Here is a 16,263-nt window from a genome sequence, read left to right on the forward strand (position 1 = left end):
GGTAAAAGCAATGGCATTGGCAGAGAAGTGACTGCAACATGATGATGCTAGTATACCCTAGAGAAAGAGAGAATACCCACCTGAAGTCTCCAAAGAATTCAAATGACCTGCATGAGGTCCTGGCTCTCCAGCAAGGCTAAATCTCCTTAGGAAAGAAGAGGCAGGTAAGGTCAGGGAAGTAAGGAGACAAGCATTTCTCCCCCTTCACAGTTAATAGTTTATTTACCAAACCCTTATCCAGAAAAGTCTTAGTGGCACCTTGTGATGTTTCAATATCTTCGTAATGTCAACATCATGAAAGATTTAAGATAGGATCATTAATGGCAAAAAGCAGTTATACTCTCAAGGCCACAGAACAATGGAGGACCATTTCTGCAGACCCCGCTCCAGCCTGAGATGTGAAGGGTGTGTGAAAACTACTTTTACAGCCTCCAACAGGCAACTGCTGCGCCAGGCTTGGGCCTCAGCATATTGTGTGCATGCCCTGACCCATGCCCAAGCCTCTTTGTGACTGCAAGCATGAAATGTCCATGGAAGTGTGTCCATGGAGGGCAATTGGTCTGCAGCTGCAATAAGGACCAAGGGCAGAATATTTGTGAATAGGACTGCAGAGATTGCCAGCTTTCTGAGTATTAAAATATTTTAAAATCTGGAGTACGTTGTTAACTTAACACCCACAATACATTTTCTATTAAAACAGCTGAAGTATAGCATTTCTACAGGACTGGCAAAAATAAGAAAGAGAGAGAGTGGCAGTGTTCTGAATTTAAAATGTAAATTATTGGCATTAGTGAAGTCCTAACTTCCCTACAAATCTGGTCAGTCTGAGTTTCCAATGAAGCAAACAGGATTTGAATATGTTCATTGCCTCACCAGAAGGACAGAGAAATGTATGAGTCTGTGCTCTTAAGCAGATTGGTTTTGCCCACTGAATCTTTTTTAAGCACAATTTAATTACACAAACACATTAAGAACGGACAATAAGGCCGCAGTAGATAACATGTACAGTAAACATTAAAGAGAATCAGGTCAGATACAAAACACTACTACGTTTTTTAAGTCCTTCTAAAAGGACATCGTGTTACCTGAAGTCTAAACTCTGTCATATTTTCTGAAAGAGCCTCTTTTCTCACAGTCTCCTTAAGAGCTTCTGGAAGCAGCTGCCTGCCCCCTGTTCCTATGCCGTATCAACTAGCTTGCAGAGTTCACAAGCAGTTTGGAGAGCACAAAGTGATTGCTATGTTTATGAAATCCTATTCCTGTTAGTCAAGGAAATGAGCTTGACTCACCAACTTGTTTATGAGTTTTGCTTTATGCAAGCTACTGCTGACCTCAAACTGCTGATCCACCAGCACCACTCAAAACATCTGCTCAGAGGTGATTTACACAAGTTTCTGTTTCTGCAAAGCATTCCTCTTTCTTTAGATGTAGGGTTTTTTGCACCCTTTCAGTACTGTAGTGAAAGTGGCTGGGCTGACAGGCCTCATATGGTGCAGGAGTGTAACCACAGCAATGCAGCTCAGCATCTCCTTAACACTCCCAGCTCCTTAGCTCCATGAGTGAGAGGATGATTTACTCTCCTGGAGCACTCCCCTCCCATGCTGGTCCCTGCCAGCAAGCATGCAGCAGCAGTAATTCTGCCTTTCAATTCAAGAGTGACTCCATTGACTTTGAATTTAACCAATTTCTTAGGAAAAAAATATATTAGTCTTTCATATGCAGGTTTTAAGAGCTAGAAGGTGAACCCTGAAGGACTCTAAAGGAATTGTGATTATAAGTTTGAAATGGCCTGAGGTCTCACAGTCAGAACTATGATGAAGTATCTAACTAGAGAAAATACAAAAATAAAAAGCTGAATAACTTGCAGAAATCTTGGTTTGAAGATTACTTTTCTTGGCTCTATTTTCCACTTGATATGTGCTGGAAAAGTTTATTAAGTCTGATCCCCCTCTGCTTGCCATAGGGACAGAGTACATGGCTGGGGCTCAGTGTGGGGCACTGTTCTACCTCCCTTTCTCTTAGCTTATCTGAGCCTTCGAAACTGAGGCTGAAAGCTAAGGCTATCACAACCTATATAAAATGTATTTCAACATGAGTTGGATTTTTTGGGGCTAACTGAAGGGAAGTCAGAGAAGAGAAACCATCCTCTATCTTCTGCTCATAGAGCACACTGATGAAGATGTGATAAAAAAATTGCATGTATGAATGTACAGATAAATGGCTTGTGTGCACGTGCAAGCTTACACAACTGTTTGAATTTGAGCCCATTTTCAAATGCTTACCTCTGGGGATTTTAGCTTCTTAGGTAGGCATAACATTACCACAGACTGCTGGATAGTATGAAAAGAAAAGAGCAAGGAAAAAAATCAGCAATTGTCAGCTGTTTTGCTTTTCAGAGGTCTGAACTCTCATTTTCCCTTCTAGAGAATAAAAACATTCAAGCTAATTATATCCTTTTGGTCTTCATAAAAGGAATGTTCTGTGGGTGCTGCAGAAAGATGTTTAAATAAATTTTCTTTTCACCCCCCACAGCGGGTTTGTCTTGTTTTCAGTTTTCTCTCAGCCTTAGCAATGCAGGGACAGCAGGACAGCCTGTCCTGCCCTGCTCCAGCGGAGCCACTTGTCCCCCTTGCACTGGCACCAGTGCCCAGCTGACCTTACAGTAAGTCAAAGCAGGGATTGAAACTGGCAGAAAACGAAGTGTGCAAAAATAGTTTTCTGCGGGAAGACTGTGAGGAGTGTCAGTACCATGGTAGGCAAGGTAGGGGTGATATTCAGTAGGTCAGGCTGAGTGGTCATACCTTATGCCAACCCATGCTGGATATAATTCTGTTGTGCAACACCCATTTTCTAGGGCTTGCAAGTTCTGAGCATGCTAGAAACGCTCATGCTGGAGAGCTGCTCCCGACAGCATCAAACGGCAGTAAATATAGCACAAAGCCAGCCTGCGCAGGGCTCATATTGAGGTGCTGTGTCACCAGGCTGCCATCTACAGAATGTGCTCTGGACTGCTGACAAGTTCCTGAAGGACAGTGCAGAAACCAGGTCACCGTGTGCCAGGCTCCTCTGCTTCCAGCTGCTGGATCAAAAGCAGAGCCAGAGAGCAGGAACCCAGCGTATCTGCTGATCCAAACCAGCTGCACCCATTGGTGTTGTGGCTGCGCAGACACAACAGCTGTGAAAAACAGGCTAGTGTGCCTCCTTATTGGGACAGCTTCTTCTCAGTGCCTCCCGTGTTAAGAGCTTGGGCAGGCTTTTAGTATAAGAAACCCAAAAAGAGAAATGAAACAACCCAAGAACTCCCTCAAACCTGGCCTGTGTTCTCACTTCTACATCAGTCAATGGCTACTCCGGCCGTACAGCCCTTCTTCTTGGCTAGGCCTCTCTTAGCTCTCTGCTACACCCCCACCTCCCTTAGACATCACCAAGCCTCAACCTTCTCCAAGGCCTTCAGGATCACCAGCACTTTCCTCTCTCTGTCCCACAGAGCCTCTCCTTCCAACCTTATCATCAGATCACATATCAGCAGGTCTGCCTCATATGCTCAGTCCTGAGGCTGCACCTGCAGTATCTGTAAGGCCACCAGGCCCAGCTGAGCGGTGAGACCTTCCTTCCAGGGAGCCATGAGAGAGGCAGGGAGAGCCAGACCCAGGAGACAATCCCATCTTGAAGGGAGGTTGCATTCCTGGTTGGAGATAAGGGAAAAGCTGGACTCCAAACTAAAAGCAATGAAGAAAAAGGAGATGGGAGTTGCTGACTTTGAATGTAAAAGAATGTTTGTTTCCTTGCAGATGCAGATTAGCACTCATCTGCAGAGAAAAGTCACTGAAGAAAAACAGTTTTAATGAAGAAAGTTAGTAAGGAACTGCATCTGTGATGCTTTTCAAAAACTCTGAGAGATTTCGAGACAAAGAATATAACAGTCACTTCCAACTTCTAACATCTGTAAATTTTAACATGCAATTTTTAACATCTTCAAATCAGTCTCGTTTTTAAAAGGCTGCGGAGAATTTGAGTACTTTGACTTTACACTTTTCTTTTTCACTATCAGCCTAAACCAGCTGACTTTTCTTAGCTCAGGGTAAAAAAAAAAAAAAAAAGGCTGGCACTGAATTCAAAGGAAAACATAGCTTGTCATTTCCCTGAAACCCTCACCTCCACCAACCCCTCTGTCAAAAATAAATAAAATAATCATAATAATTAGAAAGGAGTTTCTGTTTTATATTAAGTCACTTTTAAGGATCTTAGGTATTGATGTCTGCTTTCTGAAAACCATTGTTTCAGTCTGGGGAGACAAAAATGAAGGAGTTTAAAACTTGCTGAACTACCTGTTGTTTTTAGAAATGCTTTTCTTTAAGAAAACACACACACACACACACACAAAGCAACAAAATCAAAAGCGAAAACCAGACTGCTTACATAAAAATGACAATGTAAGTCAGCTCTGCATTCATTTTGTACGTACGTATATTTCCACATGTCTCATAGTCTAAAATAACAACAAGCATTTCTGACGCAGCACAAACTCTGCGTGCTGAAGGCAATCAGATAAAGTGAAATACATCCCCCGAGTGATGCCAGATATTAGGAGAATTACAGATATGTTGACGAGAAGGGTCTGGCCTCGCACATGGAAGATTTGATACATGCCAGCTTTTGCGTAAGCTTTTTTGCAACATACAAAGCTGAAGTTCATAGTTTCTCCCAGCAAAGCTGCATGAAACTCAGTAGTTTGCTCCACAGGAATTTGTATAAGCATGTTCACTTACTCAGAAGTTAGTTCCACTCAACAACAAGTCAGTCCAGATCTCTGAATGTGCTAATTCAGACCTTGATAACAAACTGCGACTGGTTTTACAGCAGGACAGAGTAATACACAAAAAATAGCGTTATTCACAAAACTAGGAGCTTCACCAGATTTAGCAAAGGGTTTGTGACATTCATCTAATATTGCAAACAACCATACTTTAACCTTCAGGATTTTACCTTTTAAAGGTAAACCACAATGAGAAATTCTGTGCGTAACCTGGAGCCTTGTGTGACGGAGGGGCAGAGGAAGGAGGGACTGTTGTTTTCTTCAATCCATGTGAATATATACAACGGAAAAGCTGGGATTCCAACAGACTTTTTACTCATACAAAAAGTACAGCCTTTTGTTTTGAGGCCCTAAGCATATGTTACATGTGAAATTCCTGCTTCCAAGCTGAAACCAATTCTTCCAATAGTTCATTAAAAATAAAAAGAATATTAAAAAACACTCCAAACAAGCCAGCAGGAGTCTGACTTCTTATTTCAGTTTGGGGGGGAGCGGGGAGGTGGTAGGCAGAGATTTCTGGTTGATCTGGATGTTTTTCTTTGGTGGTTGTTGGTTTATTGTTTATTCTTTGGGAGAGTTGGTTGTTTTTTTGGGTCATTTTGTTGTTACTGCTTGCTTTCTTTCTGGATTTTTCATCTCCTTTCTGCTGGTTACTTTTTGTTTGTTTTGTTCGCCCCTCCTCCCCTCTTTTTTATGTTTCCTTGTTATTATTTTTCAGTGGAGGAAAGGGGGTGCTCGTCACCGTCATCCGGCTGTCCCCCCGTGCCGTGACGTGCAGAGCCGGGCGTGCGCAGCGGCGGGGCGGCGGTGACTCAGCGCTGAGTCAGGGGACTCCCGGCGCGGCTTCCCCCGGCGCTTCCCGGCGCTGCCATTTCGTGCGCTGATGCTGCGTTAAAGCGGCTGAGTGCGCGCATTGTTTGCCGCGGTAAAGGGCAGGCGACCTCGGCGGCCAGCTGTACCACAGCAAAAATGTATATCTGCATACACATATCATAGATATCTCTATCACGCCGACTTCTCACCCTTGCTGCCCCAGGAGCCCCGGAGTCACAAGGTTATCTTTGCTATACATCACAAAATTAGGGTTGGAACTAATTCTCCTTAGTGGTGACGCAAATTGAGCCAGTGCTTGGTACGGGCTGCTGGCACTAAGTGGCAAAATAAAACAACAAAGGACGTTTTGGGTTGATAACTGAGTTGCATTTATTCACTTCAGATTGCTATCTAAGTAGATTTCTGGTGTTCTCATTTCTGAAATACCTCTAGTGCTTCCCTGAACATGATAAGGGAACACTAATCATGTAAGTTACTTTTAGAGTTTTAAATAACTTGCACAGAATTTAACAAGATGTTTGTCAGTAGCTCAGTTGCTTAATTTGAGAAGATACTGTCTGAAAATCCCAAAGTGCAAGTGCTAAATGCTTAGCTGCTATGGAAATGTTGATGCCTGAAGAATGCTGGCCTGAGCTGCTGCAGCAGATAAAGCTGCCCACAGTCCCTAGCTCTGTCCTTCCACTTCAACTGCATAAAAGTTACTTGATTTCTCATTTGGCAACTTTTCCATCTCTGAAATGGAGTTAGCACGGCAATGTTTTCCAACACGCTGTGAGAAGTGCTGTGCAAAACACTGACTGCCATTGTCTCCCTGGAATGACTGGAAGGACAGCTAATTCAAAGGTCATGTTGGTGTATTATTAAAATATAATCACAGCGCTGGTTCATGTACGTGCAGCAGTGTTCCTCAGGGGTCATTGTTTTGGTGCTAGAGAGGAGTTGCTTGCCTTCCCTCTTCCACCTGCTTTTCTGGGAAGATGTGTGATTTGAAGGACTCTCACTGTGAAGGAAGGGACTGAAGGCCTGAGTAAGCAAGGAGATACATTATTTCTCCCGAGAGTTTCCAAGGACATTCAGAAGAATACTGTAGCCAGCACTTGTTTTTCCACAGTCCTCCCTCCACCAGCAATGAAGTCCTTTCAGCTTCACAGACCTCCAGATAGGAGGCTCAGCAAGTGGAACCCACCTCCATGGGTGCAACTGGGGGAAAACACCTCCATACCAGTGTAATGAGGGGTGTGCTCCACAAAGCTGAGCCATGAAGCTGCTTGGAGATTTGTAGGTTCAGCAGGGACAGGACTGCTTCAGAGGTAAAGTCCCAGGCACATGCACTGATTTAAATAGTGTGAGCAGCCTTCTAAGCTTCCTCTCTGAGAAAAAGTCCTGTTCCCCTCTCCTTCCCACACCACTTCTAAAAACTGCTGGCAAATCTGTTGATGAGAATGCTTTCACAAAGTGCATCAATTCCTGACACATACCCACACTCACTCAAAAGAAATCTGTCCACAGCAAAACGCCTGGTTCAAGCTCCTAAAAACCAGATAAGACTAGTTAGACAGTGTTTACTTTCTGGGACTCTGCATCAGCGACTGAGTCACTCGTTCTTCCTGTACTGCCTTTGTTTCAGATTAGGACATATGAAACTCATTGCCAGAAGTCATCACTACTGGGAAAATACAGGCTTTATTGTTGTTCTTTGGAATCACGTGACCTTTGTTATAAAATAGCTACATTAAAAAAAAAAAAGAAGGGAAAATAAGGTACAGACAAGTCTCATGAAGTATGAAAGTATGACAGAGACAGCAGTTGCAAAAGGGTCCTGGTGTTGCCTCAGGGTACTCTGACAACAGTTGCCCTCTTGCTTTCCCCTAGTCACAGGGGAGTTGCAACAGTGCCTATTACTTGGTTAGGAACTGGGGGAGGATGGGAGGCAATCCCATAGGGCATCAGTGTACCTCAAATGGGTACAGCCATAACTCTTCTAGCTTTCACCAGCCCGTCCTTCATCAAATGCATGAATGGCAGCACTGGGGTGAAGCCAAGAAAACCGACAGAGTAACTTGACATGCCAATGAGTTATGTCAAGCAGGTATTCCCTTTATTACAGTGCTGGGTGCATGGTGGATCGCTCCACCATAGAAAAGACTACATATTTAAAGGCATTGCATATACGTATTCATTACATTCCAAAGACATGGGCAGAAATTCCAAGAAATAATTAACATCTCTGGTGGTTGTGGGATGAAGGCTAATAGTCATTCTCACTGTAAATTTCCAACATTTTAAGGGGGGATAGCCCAAACCAGTTTCCACTGATGTTATGTTCAGTTGAGGCATCTGTTCTGACATTTTATCTTCAACAACAGTGCATCTATTCTACTTTCATATCATCACTTGACAGCAAGTTTCACGGCCTCCGCATTTCATTCTTGAGCTTACGTTTACACAAGCCTCCTGTCCTTCAGCTTGTATCCCCTCAAGTTATGCGAAAGGCTGTTCTCACAATATGGAAAAGCTGTTCTCATTGTTCAGGGGAAACTGAGGCAGAATAAAGCAGCCTTCCTACCCCAGATCTGTGACAGAGCTCACAGCCATGCCCCTCTCACTGCCACTGGGACAAGCTCTTGAGTTGTTTGCACTGTAGGACCTGGAATGCTCTTTTGAAGGCACTCATTCACTGTCAGCTGTGCTTTATTTTCATTATGAAATAAATAAAGACATGCATATATCATGTTGCACTGACTAAATTCTTTTCAGATAAACCAAAAGTTTGGGTTGAAGTTCAATCTTTGTTATTGTTTCCCAGTCAAAGCATATTTTGAATTAAAATAATTTTATATAAAGATCTTTCAAAAATCAAACTGAAAATTTATTAAATAGTTTCAAAATCTATATTTGTATTTCTCCTCCTTCATGTAAGAAAGACAGCATTTTACAAAGTGTCAAGAATCTACTTAATTTAAAATTTAAATTTTGCTTTGCCAGTGACATCCTCCACGGCACTTTCATTATTGAGGAATTCCTTAGTAATGATATTTTGGGCCTAGTGGTGTAACAATGATCTTGCAAGACAGTTGTCTTATGACAGGATGTTTCTTCAAGTCATCTTTCTCTATGGGATGCACTATTGCTCCTTTGCACTTTCTTCCCAAGAGGTACAGAAGTGAAAAGCACTAAATTATGAAATCTCTAACTTGCACCACTGAAAGTATGTGGTTTGCCATGACATTTCTGTCTGTCCAGAAATAGGCTTTACCAGGTCTGGCTGCTCCTATTTCTGAAGATTATAGAGTTTGGAATGAGATTCTGCATCCACATTTTTCAAAATGGCAAAATATTTATCTCAGAAGAATTTTTTTGAAGGAAAAGAAACAACTGGAAAATGGGAAAGAAAAACTTACACATCAAGTCATCTATTCCCTCCTGTACCCTCATTTTGAAACTGGCAAGGTTTTGAAACCAGCATTGCAACTGCACTTTTCCGCCAAATATGTTTCCTAGACAAGCCATATAGCAACTGCATGTTTTTACTTCAAAGGAATGCTTCCCTTGCAAATATTCGTGTCTAATGTTCCTGAATTCATACTTATTACCTATGTATAGACAATGTGGTGAATCATATTTGCACATTTACAGACTATAGGAGGGATTCCAAAACACAGCAGTAAATGAACTTACCACCATTAACACTGTCATTTCTGGATTTATGTCCTGCCGAGCTAAAATGGCATATCAGTGTATTAATTCAAGTTTCCAGAGGGAGTGAAAGTCTGTTTTGGAGCAAAAGAAAGGACAACCATCTAGTTTCCTACACTGAAGACTTAAAAGCTTCTCTAGCATTTGAAAACCCTCTCTAGCTTTTCCACAAAGGATAATGACATTTGTGATGAATCCTTTTGGCAAGATTTTAGTGATGTTTTTTGTAGTTGTTGTTTTTGGTGTTTTTTGTTGCCATTGTTTTGTTTTGTTTTAACCATATTTTACCTCTTTCTAAGTGAAGACAGATTTGTGCTGGCCAGCGAAGTGACAGAGTTGACTTTGGTTTACAAGGGAAAGTTTCATAATTTACTTTGTATTCTTAACTTATACTTTGAAGCCAGAGAAGTATTTTAATATTCAGTCTATACTGAACATAATAAGATGGATCTTTTTTGCTCTGGAAAAATGCTAAGAAAATCATCAAGGATATCACTGATTAAAACTGTCTCTCAAAAAAAAATTACACAGAAATTTATTTTATCTTGAGTTCTTAAATTGCTAACCATGCCTCTATGGAATATGAAAGCATTTGGATACTGATTTATTCTATTTTGGCCAGATAATATGGGGGAGAGGATAAGTGAATTTCCTCTGTATGTAATCCTATGCTGTGCTGTGCATCCACTCTGTAATTTTAGCTATCACTTTTACAAGTCATCCTAAAGAAATTCTAAGAAATGTGAGCTTTGTCTTCCTCACATTCCACAAATTCCAAGTATCATGCAAATGTTAGCTGCTAAAGGAAGTATTAAGTCAAGCAACGTACTTTCCTATATTTCAAGTTGGTTATTTGAGCTTTCAAGAGACAAACTAACCGTGTCACATTGATTACTAAACCACTCCAGATTTCTGAAGCAGCCTTTATGACTCATTATTCTGTTCTGCTCAAATATTTTGTGTCTGTGAAACAAGACAAGATTATAAATTAAGATATGCTAAAGGACACAATGGGAGATAAAGGCCATGCTGGTAAGAAAACAAAATGTGTGTACAGCATATCCATGTTAGTTAATGCACATAACAAAAAACCTTAAAACTCTCATATTTTCTGGGCAGCAATTCCCTGTTAGATGCCAGTTGAACCTTACTCCTTGAGCAACAGAGACGAGCACTGAATACTGGATCTGGATTATTATAGGTGTTAAACTACTCAGCCCTACCTGATGAACGTGTACTTTACAGAATCCTGCCTTTCAAACTGGAAAATGAAAGGCCAGAAAGGTTAAAGCAGTTTGGAAATACTGGACTTGGTCAGGATCCAGTTCCAGATTTGGACCTAGTCCTTTCCAGGGATGTTTGACTGGCTGAAACAGTGCTGCATATCCTTAAATATTGAAGTATCCCTCAAGCATCTATGTACTCCTGCCCTGTAACCCATTACACACAGAAAGTTAATAACACTAATACATTCAGATGTTGTAAGCAAACACAATCCAGTACCCAGAATATCTGTTAATTAATTTCCTTTACATTACATAATTCAACCATATGCATTACAGTGTTTTAAGTATTAGTGGATTGGATGCTTATTAGCAGAAGTAGCAGTGTGAAATTACTTCAGACCTGCCCCCAAAGTCTATGCTGTTTAAATCCTCAAACAAGAAAACCAGCAGGCAGGTTAAAATATAACCAGCAGAAAGACAAGAACTGTTATCACTGGGGCTCTGTGCCAATGGAAAAAAAGCAGCCCAAAGTAAATCTCATCAGTCTTGTGATGATGAAAATCCAATGCAGCAGCTGTTTGTCTGGGAACAGTCTCTCAACACATTTTGATTTCACAGCACTGGATTAATCTTTTCTAGAGAGCACACAAAACCAGCAGCTCTCTTTGCAGGCAGAGTGAATGTTTCTTCCTTTCTGTACTGAAGTGACTGCTGTGGCACTGACCCCATGCTGCCTCTGGGGCAGGATGGGAAGGAGGAGGGATGTTGAACACTGTGGGCATCTGCAAAGTGGAGAACTGAAGTCTTGAGCCTGATTATAGAAACTTGAAGTCTGATTATACTCAATAATGTAAAGCAAATTCTATATCAGTAACAGAACATTTGCTTGCAAAGGGTATAATTAACCTTTAAAAATCAAAACACCATCAGATTTAAGGGCTTAGCTTGAGACAAGAAAGATTATGTCTTTATTTTTATAATGCAAACATCTGTAGGTATGTTAGAAACAGGAGAGCTGCCCTTATGCTGCAGATTTGTGTATGCCAACAGTTGTCTGTCAATAAGATTAAGTCAGCAGAAAAACTGAGATCATTAAATCAGTGAAAATCCAGTGCTGTAGTACTGTAAACATGTTTAATTTGGTAAACTACTTCAGCATAATCACAATTTCTTTGCAAAGGCACTTAGTTGAAAAATCTTCCACTCCTGAAATAAAGTTGATACCACAGAATAATGTATGAAAAACATTGTTATTGCTGCTTCTGTAAGTTTGGGGAAAAAAAAAAATGATGGCACAGTTAGACATGAAAGCTTACAAACAAGATTTATATGCGTGCAGCTGGAGTAGCAAATCCTGCGCAAGTTTGGGGATGGCTGGGAGTTTACCATTACCTGTCACAGTCCTCCAACCTGGGGCTCTGGGAGTCCTGGGACCCATCATCAGTGTTGAAGATGGAGTCAAAAGAACATTAAATGTCTTCACTTCTTCTGTGTCCCTGTTTGTGAGGTAACAACCCTCATCAAATAAAAGACCAGCGTTTTCTCTGGTTCTCCTATTTTGAAAAGTTTTTAAGTTGTCCCTCACAGTGCTGGCTGGCTTCAACTCCAATTGAGCTTTGGTCACACAAATTTTCTCCCTGCAATGGCAAATAGCATCTCTGTAGTCCTCCCATGTCACCCATTCTCATTTACAGAGGCCACACACTTTCTTTTTTACCACCCAAGCTCTAGAAGAAGAACCCTGCTCAGCCAAGCCAGCTCTCTGTCCCACTTCCTTGACTTCCTCTTCCTGTGCTTTTAAGAAGTGGTGATTAAGAAGCGACCAGCACAGACGGACCCCAATGCCTTCAAAAGCAGTTTCCCAGGGGATCTTGTTAACTAACTCTCTGAGCATCTTGAAGTCAGCCCTCCCCATATCCAGGGTTGACATTTTGGTGGCAGATTTCCTTCTGCTGCCAAAGATTTTAAACTTGAATACTTCATTGGCCATCTTGGCCTCCAATCACCACTACAACCGCAAGATCCTCTCTGTTTAACAAATAAAAAATCTAGAAGGGCACCTTTCCTAGTCAGCTCCCTTAGTACCTATATGAAGAAGTTATCATCGGGATGTTTTAGGAATCTCTTGGAACTCTTCCTGTCAGCTGTGTGGTGTTCTCAGTTAACATCAAGCAAGCTGAACTCACCCCAAAATGACAAAGGCAACCGATCTAGAATTCCTAAAGAAATAATTGATCTGTGTCATCATTCTGTCTAGATGGCCTATGGCACCTACCCCACAACAATATCCGCTTTATTTACTGGTCCCTTAACCTAATATTATCTCTTTCCCCTTCAAATTTAATTTAAAGCTCTATCAGTCAGCCTTGCTAACTCTTGGGCAAAAATCCCTTTCCCTCTATGAGACATGTGCATCCTGTCAGGTGCCAGTAGGCCGGTGTCATGTAGAACACCATAGGATCAAAAAACTCCAGCCAACCAAACAAAATTCCTGTCAGTGACATCACCCTTGGAGCCAGGGATTTTGAAAAGATTTTAGATAAAATCTAAAAGTCAGTTGCACAAAGTCTTAAAAAACATTACGTAGCAGTATGAATATTCCAAAACATTGCATAATTTGTGATGATAAAAGCATCTCTTCGGTTAATTTCTTATGGAAATGATTTTTTTATCTAACTCAGAAAAGGCAGAAGGGCTGCAAATCAGAGTTGTAAGATGCAGCTTCACTTGTGCTGATCTCTTGAATTCTTTAGATCTATTCCACTTAAAGGTCTACTCATGCAAGTTAATTTTTTATCTTTTAAGCATGCATGCACACAAAACTCACTTCATCTGCATTCTCTACTGTTGATTTCTTTTATCTGCCAAAATTTTTGCATTCAGTTCATCTTAGAGGATTATATTTGTTCTCAGTTCTGTCCCTTAATTCTTTAGGAGGCCAAGTACAGGCCACTTTTCCTTCTAATAAGTAGTCTGAATACCAAAATTCTGTGGCTTGATGTTGGCAGAGAAAAACAGCACCCTTGCAGTGTCAGCTTTACATTCACATTGTTTGCATTCTCTATGGTTGTTTTCAGTAGTATTTTCGTTTTCGTACATACATACTCTCTCTATAAGAAGAAAAATCTGATGAAATGGATATTGATCTGCCAAGGAAAGATTATCTTGAGAGAAGTACACACAGGCAAGAGCAGCAAAATCCTGTTGCTTTCCAAGGAAGCAGTACACATCTGTTCATCTGCAGATAGAACAAACACTCAAATTTTTAGGGAGATGAATTAAACACAGAAAATAGTGAAGTTCATAAATAGGGTTTAAGAAAGTTTCCATTCCCATTGTTTGTGCTCCAAAAGACAAAGAGATACAGTTCCAAAATTTAATAAAATCTTGCCCTCCAAGATTCTGAAATAAATAATGGAATCATCTGCACATGGACGACTGATCTAAAGTAAACAGTTCCATGACAAATTAAGAGCTATTTGTTTCTCACTTACTGCTAAGACGAAGCATGCTATTTTTAAAAGGAACAACTGCTACACAAAAAGGCTATCCATGCCAATCTGGCAACGCTGAATTAAACAGTTTTGTGTACTCTAACATTCACAGCACAATATTTCTTCCCTCTGCACATTTATTCAGGATGTCCAGTTAAGTTTTGACATCCAGCAACACAACTCCACTTGAGTACTTGGGGCCAGCCTGAAAATCATTAAAATACATAAACTGCCCATTTTACATGAGAAAAGAACAAAAAAGGTTTGAAATAACATAATCTTACCTAAAATCTAGGCTCATTTTTCAAGCATCTGTCAGTTGCTACTGTCCTGAACTACATCCCAAACTATTTTCCTGCATTGAGGCCTGCAAATCAATTTGAACCTTTTCTTGAAGTTTTCCGTGTGACTAGTCACTGTCACAGACTAGAAGATGTGAAAAAACCTGATGTTGGCCTCTAGTCTACAGCAGGTTTAATTACATATGTCCTTCCAGAACATCTGACTAACCTGTTCTCCACAGCTACGTCAAGCCACCAGTGCTCCACAGCACAGTACTTCCTTATCCTTAAGGAGAAACCTTAACTATTAAAGATCCCTTTTTACAAGTTCAGCTCACTGTTTTCTGATGTATTTGATACCTGTATGGGAGAACATACTTTTGCTTTTGCAACTTTTTCTATTGGAGGCATGCTTTCTCTCGGCTAGAAAAACATGTTAACCTTTTCTATCTTTCCTCTAAAGAACTTTTATCCTAGATCTCTGACCAAATTGGTGTTTACTTGATCCTCTCCAAGTGATTTTTCCTTTATCCATGGTAACTAAAACACAGCAGTACCATGGAAACCTTGCTGTACTGAACCATGAGGAGGAAAGACTATCTCACCTTAGTTTTACAGGCAGTCTAATTTCTGCATTGGGAGAGTGTATACTCTCTCGTCCAAACTGTGCTGTTGACTTGCAAAACCTGTGGACTACAATCACCACTGAGTCAGTTTTTTCAGGAATGTTGCTAACTCAGATGTTCTCCATTACGTATTTGAAGAGGTGGTAGTTCCTGCTGATATGCAGTGCTGTGAACTTGCCCTTGTAGACTAGTACTCACCATCTTGCCAAGATCAGCTTTAATTCCAAGCCTGTCCACACATTCTCATTCTCTATTATCTGCAGATTTAATGAATGTACTGTTATTTCAGCATTCAGTCACTAATACAAAGGATTGATGAGTACTGAACAGAAGTCATAGAGTCATAGAATCATAGAATCTGTAAGGGCAGTCTAATCTAGTGGCAAGGTGTCACAGCAGGGTGGTTGGAACTTGATGATCTTTGAGATCCCTTCCAACAGAAGCCATTCTATGATTCTATGATTTTCTAAGTATTATTACATCAGCCCTTCAGCACATACAGCTAGCCATGATTCCATGCAAAAAAAAGTGTCAGGTGAAACAATACAATTTATTATGAAAAGCAGATTATGCAACATTTGCTGTTTGTATCAGTTAAGAAAGCTTTCCTTATTTTCAAAGAGAGAAATTAAATTGGTTAGATGTGGCTTGTTCTTGACAAATATATGTTGGCTGTTTCTCATCTCCTTGTTTTCTTCTTGATACCTACAGACTCTGCTGTATTTGTCCAGCATTTCTGCAGAAAATTATATTAAGCTGCAAGATGGCTCACCACCTCTTTTCTCCCTCTTTAAAAATTAAATAAGGTAGAAAGCAAATTTTTCCTTTATTTTCCAGCCTTCCTTTGTTTCACTCATCCTGCATAGGTTTCCAGAGCTGCCTGGAAATGCCAAAGACATATCAAAACCTCCCCCTTGGAGTTCATAAGCACAGTTGTTACACATTTCAGGGTCCTTCAAAGTCACTTGGATCATACTGAAAATGGTCAGATTCTCATCTCAAGATGGACCCTGTCTCCAGCACAGTCTTGCAAGTGAATGTACTGGATACTGTGATGATTCCCTGGTGACTGGAAAAAAGGTAACATCATACCCATTTTTAAAAAGGGTAAAAAGGATGACCCCGGGAACTACCAACCTGTCAGTCTCATCTCTGTGCTAGGGAAGATCATGGAACAGATCCTCCTAAGCTAAGACACATGGAAGGCATGGAGGTGATACAGGAGAACAAGCATGGCTTCACCAAGGGCAAATCCTGCTTGACCAACCTAGTGGCCTTCTATGATGGTGC

General features: G+C 40.9%; 1 long non-coding RNA gene across 2 annotated transcripts in view; it reads right to left on the reverse strand.

Annotated features, from left to right (window-relative positions):
* Positions 1-16,263, reverse strand: part of LOC110389575 — a 36,538-nt gene that overhangs the window by 10,619 nt on the left and 9,656 nt on the right. Inside the window, exons 3-4 of one of the 2 annotated variants that reach the window (XR_002433302.1) lie at positions 11,965-15,230; positions 81-145 (exon numbers count right to left, since the gene is read on the reverse strand). This is a non-coding gene — a long non-coding RNA (uncharacterized LOC110389575). The remainder of the gene's footprint in view (positions 1-80; positions 146-11,964; positions 15,231-16,263) is intronic. The other variant, XR_002433301.1, reaches the window with a different exon arrangement.

Source organism: Numida meleagris, chromosome Z, assembly GCF_002078875.1.
Source record: "Numida meleagris isolate 19003 breed g44 Domestic line chromosome Z, NumMel1.0, whole genome shotgun sequence".
Classification (NCBI taxonomy): domain Eukaryota; kingdom Metazoa; phylum Chordata; class Aves; order Galliformes; family Numididae; genus Numida; species Numida meleagris.